Genomic DNA, 20,408 nt, shown 5'->3' on the forward strand with positions numbered 1-20,408 from the left:
GTCCCAAGCCAGAGATGTGCTGGCTGAAAGAGAAATTCTTTCCCTAGCATTCCTGTCTATACAATTAGAAATAACACTGAAGTTAGGAATGCCATCTATTTTACTTACTATATTACTGTGCTTGGCACATAATGGGCACTTTAATCATGTACTTAATAAAGGAATATATAAATGAATGAACAAATCATCTACCTTAAGTGATTCTATCCAAACAATTCTAAAACATTAATTCCTGTTTTTATACCCATAATCTTAGAGAGGAAAACAAAAAAGTTAAACAACCCAAAACACCCACCTTGTCTCTCTTGCTATCATTACCAGAATGTCCTACCCAAACTAAAAATGTCATTTTTTGATGCTATATTTAACTCAAAAACACCACCCCCTCCCATGTTCCATCTTCCAACTTCTACTCCATTATCATCTAAACCACCATTTTTCTGATAAACAAAAGTTGTTTTTTGTGTCTTAGGGTCTTTATTTTCAGTGATTTTTTTTTTTTTTTTTTTTTGAGTTGGAGTCTCACTCTATCGCCCAGACTGGAGAGCAGAGGCATGCTCCTGGCCACTGCAGCCTCGATCTGCTGGGCTCCGGCAATCCTTCCACCTCAGCCTTCCAAGTAGCTGGAACTACAGGCGCGTGCTACCATGCCTGGCTAATTTTTTTTTTTTTTTGGACTTATTGTAGAGATGAGGTCTCGCCAAGTTGCCCAGGCGGGTCTCGAACCCGCAGGCTCAGGAAATTCACTCACCTTGGCCTCCCAAAGCGTGGGATTACAGGCTGTGCCACTGAGCCCGGCTTTCAGTGATTTTTTTTAAAGCCTTAAAAAGTTAGTTTTCTTCTTTTCTATGTAGATAATTTTTTCCCTCCTTTGAGTCAATACTGAAGAAATCAACAAGGCTTACTTTGTCTTTTCTACTCTACACAAAGACTATCACCAATAAGCAGGAGTGTTCAAACCTCATACTTCTGATATAAGATAATGTTTACAGAGATCAGAAATATTTGTCTACCATGAGTGGCAATGAACAAATGACCAAATTTATTACTTCTGCCTCTTAATGTAATTTTTCCTTTTCTTTATCCTTCTACTTTTATAATTGCAGAATGCCTCCCAATTTAAAACAATGGTATCAACAGGGAATATCAGTACTGCATGTGGAATTTTTTTTTTTCAACGTGAATGAAAGTGCCTAGTATTTCATCACAGACAGGAAATAGAATCACCAAATGTATATGTATATAAAGCTTCACAAATGATTCTGGCTATGAAGCATGATATTCAGCCTTGGAATGAAAATACATCGGCTTGAGCTTATTACCTCTTTAAGCATTCCTAGTCAATTTATTTTTTCCAAAGAGTCTAGGAAAGAATAGCAACAAAGAGCTAAAACAACTCACCTAAATGTTAAACCTTGAGGAGAAAATAACTATATTTACATAACAGAAAGGGAAATAAATGTTATGTGTTTTTCCTGACCAAAGGAACTGCTATTTCACATGATGGCAGATGATTTTCCATATATAATATTTAAATTTGACACATGTATATGAGAATAATGCCTAAAATAATGAAACAAAGTAGTCAAATCAGCCTCCTGTAATTTTGAACCTGAGAGAAACTCTCTAGAATTACCTTATAGGCAAAGATGGAAGACTCTCAATGAATAAAACTGACCCACTGACAGCAGCATATGGTAGCCCTCCAGATCATCTCCTGGGTATTCTTTAAAACAAACATTTGTCATAGGAAAGTTTAATATCTTGTTTCTTACTACAAAAGAATTGCTTTATTGTGCTATATTAACTAAATATTACTTTACTGATAGAGAAGGCCATCTTTTAAAATGAATTCTGATGATTTTTGGTTGCCATTTTATAACAGCAAATGAAAGAATGGCTTGTGCAATCCTTAGTGCCACAGTGTGGTCTATATATAGAAACAGAGAAACAGCTCTAGAAAATGGAAAATTGTTCTAAAAATAAATTATAACTGATAGTACTACAATTTAGAGTTTACAAAGCATTTTAAATGCACAATCATAATATTGATATATATGAAAAGTGCTAAGACTATGAAGTATACATAAATTGATTATCACTAATGTTTTTGTTGTTGTTTGTTTTTGTTTTTTGGAGTTGGAGCCTCACTCTGTCGCCCCAACTGGAGTGCAGTGGTTGCTCCCGGCCACCGCAGTCTCGCCTGCTGGGCTCCGGCGATCCTTCCGCCTCAGCCTTCCAAGTAGCTGGAACTACAGGCGCGCGCTACCACGCCCAGCTAATTTTTTATTTATTGTAGAGATGCGGTCTTGCCAGGTTGCCGGGGCAGGTCTCGAACCCGCAGGCTCAGGCAATTCACTCACCTCAGCCTCCCAAAGGCGCGGGATTACAGGCTGAGCCACCGAGCCTGGCTATTATCACTAATTTTATAGGTCATAATTTCACAAGACTTTTTTTTAGTATTTTAACTTTTTATTGAAGCATGGCATATACATTTGAGTAAAGTATACAAATCTTACATCTTGAGTTTGCAGAACTTTTGAAAGTGAACACATACATAACCAAGACCTAGCTGATTAAGCATCCCTCATCATGTTTTATCCAGGCATCCCCTCTCCAAAAGTAACCAATCTTCTGACTTCTAGTAGTATAGATGATAGATTTGCCTATTTTAAAATTTTATATATATAAAAAATCATACAGGATTTGAATGCAAACCAAAAAAAAAGCCACAAGTCACTTCTGGAGCAGTTCTGATTTATTGATTTTTCTCCTCAGTGAGTGTTATAATTTTTTTTTTTTTTTTGAGTCGGTGTCTCACTCTGTCGGCCAAGCTGGAGCTCAGTGGCATGCTCACAGCCATCGCAGCCTCGACCTGCTGGGCTCAGGCGATCCTTCCACCTCAACCTTCCAAGTAACTGGAACTACAAGCAGGCACCACCACACCCGACTAATTTTTCTTGATTTATTGTAGAGATGAGGTCTCACCAAGTTGCCCAGGCTGGTCTTGAACCCCTAGGCTCAGGCAATCCTCTCGCCTCGGCCTTCCAAAGTGCTGGGATTACAGGTGTGAGCCACTGCGCCTGGCCAAGTGTTACAGTTTTATGCTTCCTTCCATGACTAGGGATTTTTCCTCATGACAAGGGGAAATCAGATATTGAGAATTGTGTTGTGTGCTGAATATTTAGTATTTTAGTATTCCTATAAATATTCTCAAGCTTTGTTCTGGGATATGGTTCAGTTACTTGAAAACACCTTGATCTTTTGGCTTTTGTTTTTAAGCTTTGGTTGGCAGAACTGGAGTATGTTCAGTCTAGGGTTAATTTTTCCCCTATAATGAGGCAAGACCCTTCTAAAAACAACTCAATACCCCCAAAATAAGAGGTTTTCTACTCTGGCTGGTGCAAACAGGCATTATGCCCAGCCCTTTGTGAGCTCTGGCCTTTGTTCCCTCTAATCCTCCCAGGCAGTTTGTCCCCCAGCCTTGGGTAGTTCTCCCACATGCATGTAATGATCACTACTCAATTAGATACTCTAAGGAGATCTGCCACAGATCTCCAGAGTTCTCTCTGTATGCATCTCTCTCCTCTCCAATACTCTGCCCTGAGTACTCTAGTCATCTTGTGTTCCTCAGACTCTTATAGTCCTATCACCTCAACTCAAGGAGACTGCTGGGTTCTGCTTCTGTTCCCCTTTCTGCACCACATCCTGAGAACTTTCTCTAGGCAGTAAGTAAAGGCAATTGTAAGGCTCATCTCATCTGTTTCCTTTCTCATTGTTTTCTATCACCTCATGTTAAATATAATCATTGTTTCATACATTTTATCTGACTTTTTAGTAGTTTTAGGCAAGAGGGTAAACCTTTCTGTTAATTTACCTTGGTTGAAAGCAGAGGTTATTCTACAGTAATTTTAACCCATATCAATGTGTTATTTACTTGTAAAGGATGAAAAATTAATATTACCATGTTCTACCTGCCAACCTTTAATAGATGTGAGAATTTTCAGGTTACTTAATTTAATATTTAATTAAATATTGTATGGTCCTATGCAGCAGATACTGGGTTGAGCCTCTGAGGCTTAAAAATGAGCCTTAATCTTATAAAATGTACAAAATATATGCTGTACACACACATATATTTTGTATAGCCTACATACTGTAGGTCAAAGGAGGCTTTAAAAGAAATTAAAGACACACTAGTTTCTGCCCTCAGAGAACCAAAAATCTAGTCAGAATAAGGAGATACACACACACACACACACGTTTAGAAAATAAAAACAGGCTGTGTAATACTGACAATCAATGGAAATAAAGACCAGAAACAGGATCTTGAGAAATCAATAAAAGATTCTTTGAAAAAGTACCATTTGGGCTGGGCACAGTGGCTCATGCCTATAATCCCAGCACTTTGCGAGGCTGAGGTGAGAGGACTACCTGAGCCCACGGGTTCGAGACCAGCCTGGGCAACTTGGCAAGATCTCGTCTCTACAATAAATCAAAAACTTAGCTGGGAATGGTGGCGCATGCCTGTAGTTCCAGCTACTTGGAAGGCTGAGGTGGAAGGATTACCTGAGCCCAGCAGGTAGAGGCTGCGGTGGCCAGGAGCATGCCACTGCCCTCCAGGCCTGGGTGACAGAGTGAAACTCCAACTCAAAAAAAAAGAGAGAGAAGAAGAAAAAGCACCATTTGAGTCAGATCTAGTAATATAGCCAGCACAAACCTATTATATACAGTCTATATTATTTGCAATAAGCAAATATAGACAGATACCATCTAAAACCTAGTTTTGACTGTTCATAACAACAATAGTGAAAACTGGGTTATTACAATGGATAATTATGTGGCAGTATAGTTATAAAATAACATGAGAGCACTAATTAATTATTTGTTGAATGAATATGAGTACCTACTTTATGACCCTGAAGCTTTATTGCTCTTTATTCTCTCCTTTCCTTCCACATTCCTATCAGGAGAATGATTTTTCTATTCTTCTAGCCATGCACTGCCTTAATTTCTTTGAAAAATGCCATTGTTTCTGCCTGAAAAACTGACCTTCTCACAGCCCCTATCAACTATTACTTCTTCATACAAGTTTCTCCCGACCACACCAATCTTAGTTAGCTATTATTCCTGTCAGAATACTTTTCACACATTGTTCCCTAATTGCCAATTTACCTGTCTGTATTTCATCTTAGACTATACACATCATGAAGATAGTGGCTGTGTCAGTCTCATTCACACTGTCTCCTCAGCACAGTGCCTGACACAAACATGATGAGCACATGAATGAGAAAGAGAATAAACTCTGCAGGAGTATATAAGGTTGCTGACAGATCATAAAAAGAAAAGAAGTAGAAGGGTTAGAATGGGAGAGGAAGCCAGGAAAGAAGTTAGGAAAAAAAGAAAAGAAAAAATTCATAGGAGAGCCTGGAGAGTACAATATCAAAAAAGAGCAAAGTCTTGGGAGTAGACTGCCAAAAGTGAAAAATCTCATTTAGTGCAAGTAAGGAAGAACTTGAAAGAATACATTTATTTGATGTGGTAGAAGGCACTTCTTGATACCTTTGCCAAAGAGGTACAAGGAAGTGGTGGGGATAGAAGCTATTAGGCAGAATAGAAGTTCACATGGAGGTGAGCAAGTAATGCAGGGTAAGCTAAAATATAGACTACGATTCCTAAAGTCCTTCTAAAGAAAAGCAAAAGAATACTTAAGTAGACAGGGCCAAATAAAGGGTTTCTCTCACTGTGTGGAAGAAAAAATTGTGTAGACTGGATAGTATTTTTTTTAAAAAGCCAGTAATGAGGAAAAGCTTGAAGATACAAGATAGAACATATGGAAGAGATGTAATTGAGAAAACACCATCAGATTTGACAATTTAAAAAAATCTGGGTCGCACTCTGTGACTCAAGCTAGAGTGCAGTGGCACCATCATGGCTCACCACAGTGTCAAAACTCCTAGGTTCAAATGATCCTTCCACCTCAGCATCCTGAGTAGCTGGGACTACAAGTATGCAACACCATGCCCAGCTAATTTATTTTTATTTTTTGTAGAGATGAGGTCTTTGCTCTGTTGTCTAAGCTGGTCTTGAACTCCTGGGCTCAAGCAGTCCTCCTGTCTCAGCTTCCCAAAGTGTCCAGCTAGATTTGACGATTATGAAATCATAAGTGAATTTCCGGAGAATGTTTGCACACTAACAAAGGGTTAAGGGACAACTGGATGGTGAAGAAATTAAGATTCATATAGCAATGAATACAGGCTGAGCATCCCAAATACAAAAATGTGAAACTTGAAATGCTTCAAAAGCTGAAACTTTTTGAGTACCAACATGATGTTCAAAGGAAATGCTTACTAGAGCATTTCTAATTTCAGATTTTCAGATCTGGGATGCTCAACCCAAGCTTAAACGCAAATATTCCAAAATTTGAAAAAAAAAAAAATATCTGAAACACTTCTGGTCCCAAGCATTTCAGGTAAGAAATACCCAACCTGTATAATAAAGCAGTTGTTCTAGAGCACTGTCACAGGATTATAAGAAATTAGTTTCTAATTTTCTTTTTAAGCACCAGGACCCTTTTGAAATCATCATATCAAAGGCAGAGGTACCCCTACATAAATCATAGATAAAAGTAGTGTGCTACTACTGGTATGAGGAAAACAAACACATAAAAGAGAAGAATCAAAAGGAGGGTAAGAAAATATAAAAGAGAGAAAAAGTATGTCACAGAATCAAGTGTCTTAGAAAGAGATTGATAATGTCTTCCACTGACATGACAGAAAAAGAAAATAGAAGATGAGAAAACCAAAATAAATTTTCCAGATGAAGAGATCAAAAGTTGAGGGGCGCCAGGTTTGGTGACTCAGCCTGTAATCCCAGCACTTTGGGAGGCAGAGCTGAGTAGATTGCCCGAGCCCGCGGGTTTGAGACCAGCCTGGGCAACTTGGCGAGACCTCATCTCTACAGTAAAATAAAAAATCGCTGCGCGGGGTAGCACACGTCTGTAGCTCTGGCTACTTGGAAGGCTGAGGTGGAAGGATCGCCGGAGCTCAACAAGTCGACGTTGGGGTAGCCATGAGCATGCCACTGCACTCCAGTCTAGGTGATGGAGTGAGACTTCAACTCAAAAAAAAAAAAAAAGTTGAGGGGTTTCGGTGGGATGGATTCAATGTGATCTAGAAGTGAATTCTGTTACTTCTACTTGCCAGTGACTATGCTCTAGAAGCAAATGCTTAAGAGGCATGTAAGAAATCCTTTTCTATTTATCAATATTTAAAGGGCCAATTATAACATATAGAAGAATTAAGGTATCAACAGTTAAGGAATAAAAGTTCTAGTACTAGAAGTTGTCAATATCATTATTAAACAAAAGCACAGACATTCTCATTTGGTTTGATTAAAAAGTAAAATCACTGACTATACACAGCAGATGATTAATAGACATTTCAAATATTATTGTAATCTTTATTTTTGCAGAAGGAGGATAAGACAAAAAGGAGAAAGTCACAGGATCCCTTGGAAATGTCTATAATCATTAGATAAAGCAGTTGATCCTTGTGTCAGTATAACAGTATTATTTACAATACGTAAGAGGTAGGGAGCATGTCATAATGAAAGGGCAAATGCAGTCAAAGTCGGGATTCCACTACAGCTCTATCACTTATTTTTTGTGTGATCCTGGGAAAGTTACTTGCCACAGCAAGTCTTAGTTGTCTCATTTATAATATGGTGGTAATACCTATCTACCTTGTAGACTTGTGAGCACTAGCAGTAATGTGTACAGAATAACCAAACTAGTATTAATATATTAATTGGAGCTACTAGTATAAATGAAAGGTATAATTTCTGCCCTCAAGAAGGTATGCAATGGGGAGGTGTTACTGAGATATTCCATGGACATTATTTCTTTTATTCTAGAGGTAATCAGGTAGATCTCATGCCCATTTCAAAATGACTCTAATTTCACTTCAAAATACATAGCTTTCCTTTCACAGGTCTTGTACTTTCAAAAGTACATATTTGAACTGTAGAAATGTTTTGTTTGGCCTGCAAAGTGCTTTTTTTTTTTTTTTTTTTTTTTTGAGTTGGAGTCTCACTCTGTCACCCAGACTGGAGTGCAGTGGCCGCCCCCAGCCACCGCAGCCTCGACCTGCTGGGCTCCGGTGATCCTTCCGCCTCAGCCTTCCAAGTAGCTGGAACTACAGGCGTGCACTACCAAGCCGGCTAAGTTTTTGATTTATTGTAGAGATTAGGTCTCACCAAGTTGCCCAGGTGGGTCTCGAACCTGCAGGCTCAGGCAATCCACTCACCTCAGCCTCCCAAGGCACGGGATTACAGGCTGAGCCACCGAGCCCGGCTGCAAAGTGCTTTTAAAACACTTTGAATTCGTTGTCAACATTTAAAATTCAGATTTTACATTAAAATCGCAGACCTTTGGTGATGAATCACAGGACCTGGCAACACTGAATCTATATTCCCACAAGAATAATTGAAGTTTTCCCCTTTAGTGTACTCTCCAGTTACCAAAAGTACTATTCAGTCAATTTCTTCCATTTATATTACACTGTGCCCTATAGGCACCTGAGTTTTCAATCCCTATACTAGGGGTTGCAAGATTGAGGTCTTTTTATGGAATGGGAAGATGGGAAGACAAAAGATGAGTCTTTCCTGAAAAAAACCTTGCAAGAGTTTAAAGACTAGAACAGTGAGTGGTCTCAGCTTTCTTGATCATACACCCCTCTCCAGAGACAAATTTTAATGAGAAAGAAACTGCCTATAACAGCCAAAGACTGGTAAGTACTTATTTTCCAGAGGTAAAACAAGGACTCAGTACCAAAACATTTCCTGTTAAAATAAACAAGGGACTACATTCTCATAGAACTTAACAAACAGACTGTCAAAGAATTTACTTAGTCTACTTCGCTATTTTATAGAAACTTAGGCTCAGAGATTTATATAGAAACTTAGGCCCAGAGATTGAGAATTTGCTCAAGATAGTTGCTAGCATAATCAAAATTAGCAATTTCTCAAAAACTGGCAGTTCAATTTAACAAACATGTATCAAGCACCATGCAAGGCTCCATTCAACATGTGACAATACAAATATGTACAGTAGTACTCTTTATTAATATTTTTATAGAACTTTAAATAATCCAATAAAGATCATCTTCCTTTAAAAAACACTTACTATACTCAAAAGAATTGAAAGCTGGTACTCAAAACAAATATACGTGCTTATAGCACATGAACAGCAGCACTTTTCACAATAGCCAAAAGGTGGAAACAACTCACATGTCCATCAATGGATGAATGGGTAAAAAAACTGTGATATTCATACCATGGAATACCCATAAAAATAAATGAAGTAGTAATACATGCTAACAAGGTAGATAACCCTCAAAAAGATTACACTAAGTGAAATAAGCCAGACATAAAAGGTCATATATAGTATGGTTTCACTTATATGAAATATAATATATAATAGATAGGCTGGGCTTGGTGGCTCAGCCTGTAATCCCGTGCTTTGGGAGGCCAAGGTGAGTGAACTGCCTGAGCCCATGGGTTCAAGACCCACATGGGCAACTTGGCAAGACCTCATCTCTACAATAAATAAAAAATCAGCCAGGCGTGGTAGCGTGTGCCTGTAATTCCGGCTACTCAGAAGGCTGAAGCGGAAGGATCGCCAGAGCCCAGCAGGTCCAGGCTGTGGTGGCCGGGAGCAGCCACTGCACTCCAGTCTGGGCGACGGAGTGAAACTCCAACTCAAAAAAAAAAAAAAAAGAAATATAATAGGTAAATCCATAGCAATAGAGCACAGATTGGGGGATGCCAGAGCTGAAAGCATAGGTTGTGGGGTAGAAATGGGTATGGGATTTTCCTTTTGAGGTGATGAAAATATTTTGGAACTAGTTAGTGGTTGCACAACACTGTGAACTGTTCATTTTTAAATGGTTGATCTATGTGAAGTTTACTTAATAAAAAAAAATTTTTTTAAAAGAATGTCTTAGCCGGGCTCGGTGGCTCAGCCTGTAATCCCGCGCCTTTGGGAGGCTGAGCTGAGTAGATTGCCTGAGCCCGCGGGTTCAAGACCCGCCTGGGCAGCGAGACCTCATCTCTACAGTAAATCAAAAAATCAGCCGGGCGTGGTAGCGCATGCCTGTAATTCTGGCTACTTGGAAGGCTGAAGTGGAAGAATCGCCAGAGCCCAGCAGGTCGAGGCTGCGGTAGCCGGAGCGGTCTGGGTGACAGAGTGAGACTCCAACTCAAAAAAAAAAAAAAAATCAATAACCCAAGAATTCACTGACCCAGGCTCTTAGAAAGAATTAAACAAATGTTAGTTATTAAAATTAATTATATAATTAAGTATAACTAGTATAATATAGCTAATATAATTAATATTAATGTTGTCGAAAATTTGTAACTGCTAGATCTCTCCACCACTAAAAGTTGTTGCATATAGCACTGAAAAGCAAATTGTTCAAATCTTAAGTTCTTCTACTTAGTATATGAAAGAAATTATAACCTTAGAATTATAGACATGACAGAATCAGACCACAATAGAGAAATATGTTCTAAATCCAGCAACGCATGATATAAATGAAAAAAGTTGAAGGACTACCATAAACACTAAAAATTAAAATCTATGAGAAAAATTAAAAGAATCATAAAAGTTTCAGAGTTGGTTACAATGTTCTATTACATGAAAATTACTATTTTAACATCTTTTTATTAGGTTATAAAATTAACAGACAAAAGGGATGTATAAAGCATTTGAAGGAGGTATAAAGGTAAAAACTGGAAAATTTTTTTTTTAATTTTAAATTTTAAAGATGTGGGATACAATTCAGGGTTAGGTATACAAATGTCCATTATGAAGTTACCCTTGTTGATGAGGTGTGCCCCCCCACCTGCAGATTGCTACTACTGCCAATACCACCCCCTTATAGTATTACAATAATTGATCAAGGTCTGCTTATAAGTGAGAACATGTGATACTCAGTTCTTTGTTGCTGTGATAGATCACTCAGTATTATAGATTCTAAGTTCATCCAAATTGCTGTGAAGTTCATAATTTTGTCCTTATTTATGGCTCCGTAATATCCGCTTATATACCACAGTTTTTTCATCCAGTCCTTTTTCCAATGGGCAACACAGTTCCATGTTTCTGCTATTGTGAACAATGTTGCAATAAACATACATATGCAGGTATCATTTTCATAGAGTGATTTGAGTTCCTCTGGGTATATTCCCAGCAGAGGGAATGCAGGGTCGTATGGAAGGTCTACTTTTAGATCTTTTAGGAATCACCAAACTTTTCCACAGAGATTATATTAGTTTACACTCCCACCAACAGTGTAGAAGCATTCCCTTTTCTCTGTATCCTTTCCAACATCTGTTGTTTTTTGAGTTACTGATGATGGCCATCCTGATTGGAGTTAAGTGGTATCTCAGTGTGGTTTTAATTTATATTTCTTTGATGACTAGTGTGGCTGAGCATTTTTTCATGTATTTTTTGGCTGCTCGTATCTTCTGAGAAGTGTCTATTCCTATCTTTTGCCCACTTTGCAATGAGGCTGTTGTTTTTTTCTTTTCAGCATGCTTGAGTTCCTTGTAGATCCTAGGTGTTAGGCCTTTGTCAGACATACAGTTGGCAAATATTTTGGAAAATATTTTTTAAAGTACAAGGGAGAAAATAAAGTCATTTCAAATCCAATTCCCATAAATCACATTCTAATATTTTGGTCTATTTTCTTTTTATCTGTTTATCTATCTATTTACTTATTTATTTATTGTTGAGAAGAAGTCTCGTCAAGCTCCCCAGGCTGGTCTCTAACATTTTGATCTATTTTCTTTTTATTTGTCTATCTATCTATCTATTTATCTATTTATTTATTTATTTATTGTAGAGATGAGATCTCGCCAAGTTCCCCAGGCTGGTGTTGAACCCGCAGCCTCAGGCAATCCACACGCCTTGGTCTCCCAAAGTGCTGGGATTACAGGCTGAGCCACCAAGTCCAACCTAGTCTATTTCTTATTAGTCTTTTTTTCTTTTTTTTTTTTGAGTTGGAGTCTCACTCTGTCACCCAGACTGGAGTGCAGTGGCCGCTCCCGGCCACCCAGCCTCGACCTGCTGGGCTCCCGCGATCCTTCCGCCTCAGCCTTCCAAGTAGCCGGAATTACAGGCACACACTACCGCGCCCGGCTAATTTTTTTTTTTTTATTTATTGTAGAGTTGAGGTCTCGCCTGCCCAGGCGGGTCTCGAACCCGCGGGATCAGGCAATCCACTCACCTCAGCCTCCCAAAGGCGCGGGATTACAGGCTGAGCCACCGAGCCCGGCTTTTTTTCTTTTTTAAATAAAACTATGATCACAGTTTATATCTTCCTTTTAAAAAATTTAACATCCAATCATGACCATTTTCTTAATCACTAAATATTCTTTGAGTACATGAAATAGCACAGTACTTCACTCATGAAGGTTTCTTCAACAGAAGATGATAACCAACATTTCTTTACTTTCCCTTAATCTAAAAAGGAAAATAATATTAAACTATACCATGAAGGATTTAAATTAGTTAAACAAAATTTTAAAAATAACTATTATTCTTATTCCATCTCAGTTATAAAATTCTCCCAATGAAAAAAGGCCTTAGGCTTTAAATGTTCTTTATATAGCAGACTGGAAAGCTGAAGTTTAGAATTATACAATTAAAGGAAGTAGCAAAGAAAAGATCTGAATCCAGACCTGTTCTGATTCCAAAGCCTATGCACTTAACCACAATACTATAAATTATAAGAAGGTTTGAATGTGGCCATCTCTAATACACAAGTAGTCTTATTTAGTTTACTTTTAAGATAAAGCTAAAAGATGCAAGTCTGAAGGATATGCTTTGAAATACAACAGCAGAAGCAATTTAGAAATAAAAGACAAATATAAGCACTTAGAACAATGTTCATCATATAGAAAATGCTATTAGCTATAAGAGTATTAGCTCTCTCACAGGAAATTATCATACCAGTATGGGAGGGGAAAGGCTTGTACTATGTTCATTACAATGATTTGTAACAGCTAAAAAATAAAATAATCATCACCAAAGGATTGGCTAATTTAAAAAATGTTTATTTAAACTATGTATTACTTTGAAGCTACTACAACTTATAATAGATAAATATTTAATAACATCAGTAAGCAGATAAAAATTTTATTATAAAATTCCAATTATGCCAGGGTCGGTGGCTCAGCCTGTAATCCTGCACTTTGGGAGGCTGAGGTGAGTGGATTGCCTGAGCCCCGCGAGTTCGAGACCCGCCCAGGCAACTAGGCGAGACCGCATCTCTACAATAAATCAAAAATTAGCCGGGCGTGGTAGCACACGCCTGTAATTCCAGCTACTTGGAAGGCTGAGGCGGAAGGATCGCCGGAGCCCAGCTGGTCGAGGCTACAGTGGCCAGAAGCCGCCACTGCACTCCAGTCTGGGCGACAGAGTGAGACTCCAGCTAAAAAAAAAAAAAATTCCAATTATGCAGAAATATATAAATAAGTAGATGTGTATATACAGAGAGATGCTTGAAAGAACGATCACCAACATATTAACAGTGGTTATATCTAGATATGATAAGATTGCATGTGATTTGTACTTTTCCATGTTTAAAAAATAAATCAGTGGGTGTGTAAACGTGTGTGCACGTGCATGTGTGTGTATGTGTGTGTTTAAATTCTAATAGATTAAACATAAGGCAGCATTAGCAGAAAAAAGAGGTACAAAATGAAAAAGAAAAAGACCAATGGAGATTAAATCCAGGGAAAAGATGAAACTTGAGTTTGTGTCTTAAAGAATTCCTTTGCTCTGCCCCTATTATTTTTCTATCATAGTCATCCTGTTAATCATGCCCAATCCTGAATCCTAGTCACCCATCTTCTACATTCCTGAACCACAGCTTCTATTTTGATGGAGAAAATCAAAACATGTGAACTAATACCACTAACATGATCTTTCTCAAAGTAGCTCAAGAACCTTAAAAAAAAAAAAGGATTCCTCAACAACTTTACCCCTCAATTCCTCACAATGATTCTCTTAATTAAGGCCACTGCCCTGTATCTTATCATTCTTGGCAAAGGCCTGCTCATTTTTCCAAAGAGAAAAATAAGTTATAGGTCATGAATTTCCCATACTTGCTTTCTCAGATATGAATTAATCTTACCTCTGTCCCTTTGGGCTCAAGAAAAGAAGCAAACCCATTCTCTTCATTGCTCCTCCAAAACTTTCTTCTATTAATTAATCCTGACTTTTATCTTCAACTCCCTCACTCCCCAAGATTCCTATTCCTGTCTGTATCCCTTTCTAGCTTCTACCCCTCCTCTTTCCTTCACAACCACCCTTAGTTCAGCAGAAGTCGTCTTCCTATCTGCCTCCACTTCCGCTATTCACATTTATTACTCAACCAACTACTACTTGGCTTCTGGTCTCACTACTCCATTCAAAACACACTTAGTCACCAAGAAACTCCTAACTGATTTATTTCCAACTTCTAACATGACTGACTGTTCCTGCATTCAGGAAACTCCTTTCTCCACTAACTTCTGTTTTTTTTCCTTCACTGGCTTCTCTTAGTATATTCCTCCCTTCATGGCCCTTAAATATTTTGTTTTTTCCCCAGATAAATGAATCCTCAACCTTCTTCTTTCTCACTCTTCCCTCTTTATCCAGAACTCCACCACTTCTTACTACTTTCACTACTACCACACTGATCTCATCGTCTCACCTGAACTATTTCAACTGCCTCCTAATTTATTTCCCCTTTTACTACCACAATTGATTACTTACACTGAAGCCAGAATAATTCATTTAAAACCTAATGCAGATGACATCACTCCTTAGCATCCATTTTAGCATATAACTCAAAGTCCTTTCATGATATAGTACTCTAGTATCTCTCTCCCTTTTATTTTCTGTATCTCTATATTTGCTAATCTCAGTCCCTGACATTTTATAATAATTTGTTTACTATCTGGTTCCAATCACCAACTGGTGAGGGCAAACACTTTATTTTCTTTACTTCTGATTCCCTAGCATCTAGATTAGTGCTTGGTGCATAGTAGGTGCTCAATATCCCACAAGCATCTCAATTTTAACATATCCCAAACTAAACTCATTATCTCCTGCTGCTTTATTTTTAGCCTGACACAATTTTTAAAGTAGTACTTACCAAACTATGTTGAAATTGTATGCCTGTCTTCCCTAATAATAATGGTGAGCTTCTTTATACTTCAAGCACTAAGCATAAAATACGGTATATTGAATAAATGGCCACTTTTCCAAATATTTTAATATGCAATATATTAATAATTTAAACTTGTGGATAAAAATTAACAACTAAATACCATTATAACAACAAATCATAGCTTCCACCCTTCCATACGTACTTACTCCCTGACTTTTCCCCTAACACCTTTTTCTCTAGACAACAGAACTTATTAAGGTCTAGCAAGGGTAAGCCTCACTTAGTTATTGCTCCTCTATTAAATTTGGGACCAAGAACCACTTTACAATTCTTTGGAGTAAAATTAACCTCAACAAGGAATGGCAGCAAAACAATCTGATAGCTTCACTTTACATGACTAATTTTTATGATTTCAGGGCTAATTTTGGAAGTTATCTCCCATCAAAATCCCTTCCTGATCCCCTAGCACACAGGCATTCCTACCGCGTCAATCTGTACTTCCCTTTCAGAGCACCTAACATACTGATTTTTATTTTATTTTATTTTTTGAGTTGGAGCCTCACTCCGTCGCCCAGACTGGAGTGCAGTGGCCGCTCCCGGCCACCGCAGCCTCGACCAGCTGGGCTCCGGCGATTCTTCCGCCTCAGCCTTCCGAGTAGCCGGAACTACAGGTGCGCACTACCATGCCCGGCTGATTTTTTATTTATTGTAGAGATGACAGCTCGCCAAGTTGCCCAGGCGGATCTCGAACCCGCGGGCTCAGGCAATCCACTCACCTCGGCCTCCCAAAGCGCAGGATTACAGGCTGAACCACTGAGCCTGGCCAACATACTGTTTTAAACTGGTTATTTGCTAGTCTGTCTCCCTAACTACGTGGTAAGCTCAGTTAGGGAATAAATCACATTTGTAAATAAAATTATTCTGGTTGCAGTTAGAGAAAAAAGGGAATGGACTGAAGTCAGAATACTTTATCAAAAATAAAATAAAATAAACCTAGCCCTTCCATTGACTAACAGTGTAAAATTGGGTAAGTCTTAATCATGTGGGGTTTGCATTTTATTATCTATAAGAAGGGGGTAAGAATTATATCTCCCAGATATCAACAAAATAAAAGACAATAACATATATCAAAGTGCTCTACAAAATTGTGAGCAAAGTATAATACAATATTAGTATAATATCTACCTGCATACACTCCTATAATCTAAATAATTTTACCTGTTGTTTACCATAACATGTAAGTCGGTCTCTTAAGGTTAAAAAGCAATTTTTTTCTCAAATCAACTCATTTGGTAGATACAGTTGTTCCCCTTATCCGCAGTTTCACTTCCCATGGATTTATTTACCCATAGTCAAGTAAGGTTGGAAAATATTAAATAACAAACTTCAGATTTAAACAGTTTATAAATTTCAAATTGCATGCTGTTTTGAGTAGTATCATGAAATCTTCCCCTGTCCTATGCCATCTACCTCTGTCCTCCCCAGAGCATGATTCATCCCTTTGTCCAGTGTATCCATGCTGTATACATTACCCGCCCTTTTGTCACTTAGTAGCTGTCTTGGTTATCAGACTAACTATCTAGGTATTTCAGTGCTTGTGTTCAAGCAATCCTTATTTTATTTAATAATGGCCCGAAGTGGAAGAATAGAGACAATGGCAATTTGGATATGCCAAGTGGAAGCCATAAAGTGCTTCCTTTAAGTGAAAAGGTGAGTTCTTGACTTAATAAGTAAAGAAAAAGTAACCGTATGCTGAGGCTGCTAAGATCTACGGTAAGAATGAGTTTTTTGTGAAATTGTGAAGAAGGAAAAAGAAACTCATGCTAGTTTTGCTGTTGCACCTCAAACTTCAAAAGTTACTGCCAGTGCGTGGTATAGTGCTTAGTTAAGATGAAAAAGGCATTAAATTTGTGGGTGGAAGACACGAACAGAAAATGTGTTCCAACTGTCAGCAACGTGCTGTGCCAGAAAGCAATGAGTCTATAGAAAGATTTCAGGAAGGGATTCCCTGCAATGAGTGACACCAAGCCATTTACTGCAAGAAAAGGATGGTTATGCAGATTCTGGAATACAGGACAGTAGTAGCCAAACACTACATCATAATGCCCATGACACTCACCTCACTTCATTTCATCACACAGGCACTGTATCATATCACATCGTCACAAGAAGGATGAATACAGTACAATGAGGTATTGTGAGGCAGGGAGAGAGATCATATTCACATAACCTTTATTACAGTATATTGTTATAACTATTCTATTTATTATTATTATTGTTAATTTCTTATTGTGCCTAATTTATAAATTAAACTTTATTAAAGGTATGTATGTATAGGAAAAACATTGTACAGTCATGCTGTGCATAACAACGTTTTGGTCAACAGTAGACCACATATATAACAGTGGTCCCATAAGATTATAATGGAGCATACAGACACCTGATATATGGCACTTAATACTGACAATGCAGATCAAGTAGAGGAAATGACTGATACTCAGTAATGGTGCTGGGATATTTGGTTTTCCATATAAAAATATATAATTATTATAATAATTATTATAAATAAGAGATTTATAATTAATTATAAATATAATTTATAAGTAATATATGACAGTGGTTCCATAATATTATAAAGGATGAGTTTCAAGTCAGTCACAACTTAAAAAAAAAAGATACTAATGGAGGTGAAATACTCCTATTTCCTAGTAACATCCTCTAATAATGCATTATGTTTTCTGTTTAGATACACAAATGCTTACTATGTGTTACAATTTTCTATAGTATTTAGTACAGTATCATGCCGCACAGGTTTGTAGCCTAAGAGCAATACACTATAACATAGAGCCTAGGTGTGCAACGGGCCATACCATTTGGTTTGTAACTACAGTACACTCTATGACGTTCCCACAACAAAATCACTTAATGATGCATTTCTTGGAACATACCACTGTTTTTAAGCAAGGCGTAACTGTATATATATATATATGGTATAAGTATAGGGTTTGGTAATATCCTCAATTTCAGACATCTACGGGGGGGGTGTCTCGGAACGTATTCCCTGATGATAAAGAAGGACAACTATATACTATACTAGAAGCAGAAAAGTTCCAATTTCATCTCTTATAGTTTCAACTGACAGAGATAGTAGATTTTCCTGAAGCTATTAAAGCAGTTAAGTGCTAACAGGTTAATGAACCAGGGAGACTCAGGTAAATTCAGCCCATTCATAGCTATAGCTGAAAAGAGCATCTGGGAGAAAAAAATGATTCTAATGTGAAGACTGGTTTTAAAATACACACTTCTGTATTTAAAATTTCTGATAAGCTTGTATTATACTGCACACAAAAAGTGCATACTGTATTTTCTTCCAATAACAAACTCAAAAATTCAACTTACCATTTTTTCCTCCTTCAATATAATTTACCTCCTATTTCTTTTACACACCAACTAGTTGTTGGATCACGCATGCCCCCTTTACCCATATTCTCAAAATTTATTTGTTGGCTAAGTACAGTGGCTCACACTTGTAATCCTAGCACTTCGGGAGGCAGAGGCAAGAGGACTGGAGACCAGCCTGGGAAACTTGGCAAGATCTTGTCTCTACAACAAAACAAAATAATTAGCCAGGCACGGTGATAAACACCTATAGTTCCATATACTTGGAAGACTGAGGTGGAAGGATTGCCTGAGCCCAGAAGGCTGAGGCTATGGTGGCCGAGGGCATGCCACTGCACTCCAGCCTGGGCAACAGAATGAGACTCTGACTCAAAAAAAAAAAAAAAAAATTACTCTGTTAAAAATGTAACTGTGTTGGAATACCAATGGTAAGTTAAAGTTGTTCATCTGGCAAATGCCATTTCATTTCAGTTTCCTCCTTAGATTATAATATATAGAAAGATCAAGAGACAAACTCAGAAAAAGTCACTTTTTTTAAAAAAAAAGCAGGATTTGTTAAGAGGATAGAAAAGCTCCCACAGTGGGAGGGAACACAAAGGTCACATTTTTTTAGTTGAGGTCTCAGTTATACAGGCTCTAGTGTAGTGGTGCATGATAATGGCTCACTGTCACCTCAAACTCACTGGCTCAAGGGAACCTCCTTCATCAGCCTCCTGAGTAGCTGGGACCACAGGCACAAGCCACCATGCCTGACTAAGTTTTAAAAATTTTTTGTAGAGACAGGGTCTCACTACATTGCCTAAGCTCAAACCCCTGGGCTCAAGTGATCCTCCCACCTTGGACTTCCAAACTGCTGGGATTACAGACATTGAATAACTGCATCTGGTCTAAAAATCACATTTTAAAGTTGATCAATCAAAATAAAATTCTGAATAAGATTTGTTAATTAATTTATGTATTCATAATAAGAGTGTGTACATATGTAAAATATTCAAAACACATTGGAAACCTAAAATTAGTTTGTTGATTTTAGTTACTAATGTAACTAATTTAACTAGAAAAAAATAACTACTTAAATCTGGCATTTTCATGATTCTACACAAAATAATAAAATTGCCAATGATTTTGAATTTTAAAAAGGATTAAATTCCTAAATAGCCGAGACAGGAAATGAATGTGAATTCATTCTTATAATAATCTGTGTCTCTTTGTTCAACTTCAAACTTCCAAGTAACATAAACCCTACTAAACTCCAAAAGTAAATTAGTCCATTTAAAATGTTCAGAAATTGGCTGGTTGTGGTGGCTCACGCCTATAATCCCAGCACTTTGGGAGGCTGAGGTGAGAGGACTGCCTGAGCCTGCTGGTTTGAGACCAGCCTGGTCAACTTGGCAAGCCATTGTCTCTACAATAAATCAAAAAAATTAGTCGAGCATGGTGGCACATGCCTGTAGTTACAGCTACTTGGAAGGCTGAGGTGGATTGCCTGAGCCCAGCAGATCAAGGCTGCAGTGGGTGTGAGCATGCCACTGCACTCCAGCCTGGGCACAGAGTGAGACTCCAACTCAAAAAAATTTAAACAAACAAATAAATAAATAAAATGTTCAGAAATTAGCCTAAAGGACTATTTAAAGAAATTGCAATCCCAGCACTTTGGGAGGCTGAGGCAGAAGGATTGCATTTAAGACCAGCCTGAGCCGGGCTCGGTGGCTCAGCCTGTAATCTCGCGCTTTTGGGAGGCTGAGGTGAGTGGATTGCCTGAGCCCATGGGTTCGAGACCCACCTGGGCAG

At 38.0% G+C, this 20,408-nt stretch overlaps 1 protein-coding gene across 1 annotated transcript in view; it reads right to left on the minus strand.

The window, feature by feature from the left end:
• NFAT5 (nuclear factor of activated T-cells 5) overlaps nucleotides 1-20,408 on the minus strand; it is a 145,577-nt gene that overhangs the window by 94,255 nt on the left and 30,914 nt on the right. The window lies entirely within an intron of this gene.

Source organism: Carlito syrichta, unplaced genomic scaffold (genome assembly GCF_000164805.1).
Source record: "Carlito syrichta isolate Samal-C Ts95f unplaced genomic scaffold, Tarsius_syrichta-2.0.1 Scaffold312739, whole genome shotgun sequence".
Classification (NCBI taxonomy): domain Eukaryota; kingdom Metazoa; phylum Chordata; class Mammalia; order Primates; family Tarsiidae; genus Carlito; species Carlito syrichta.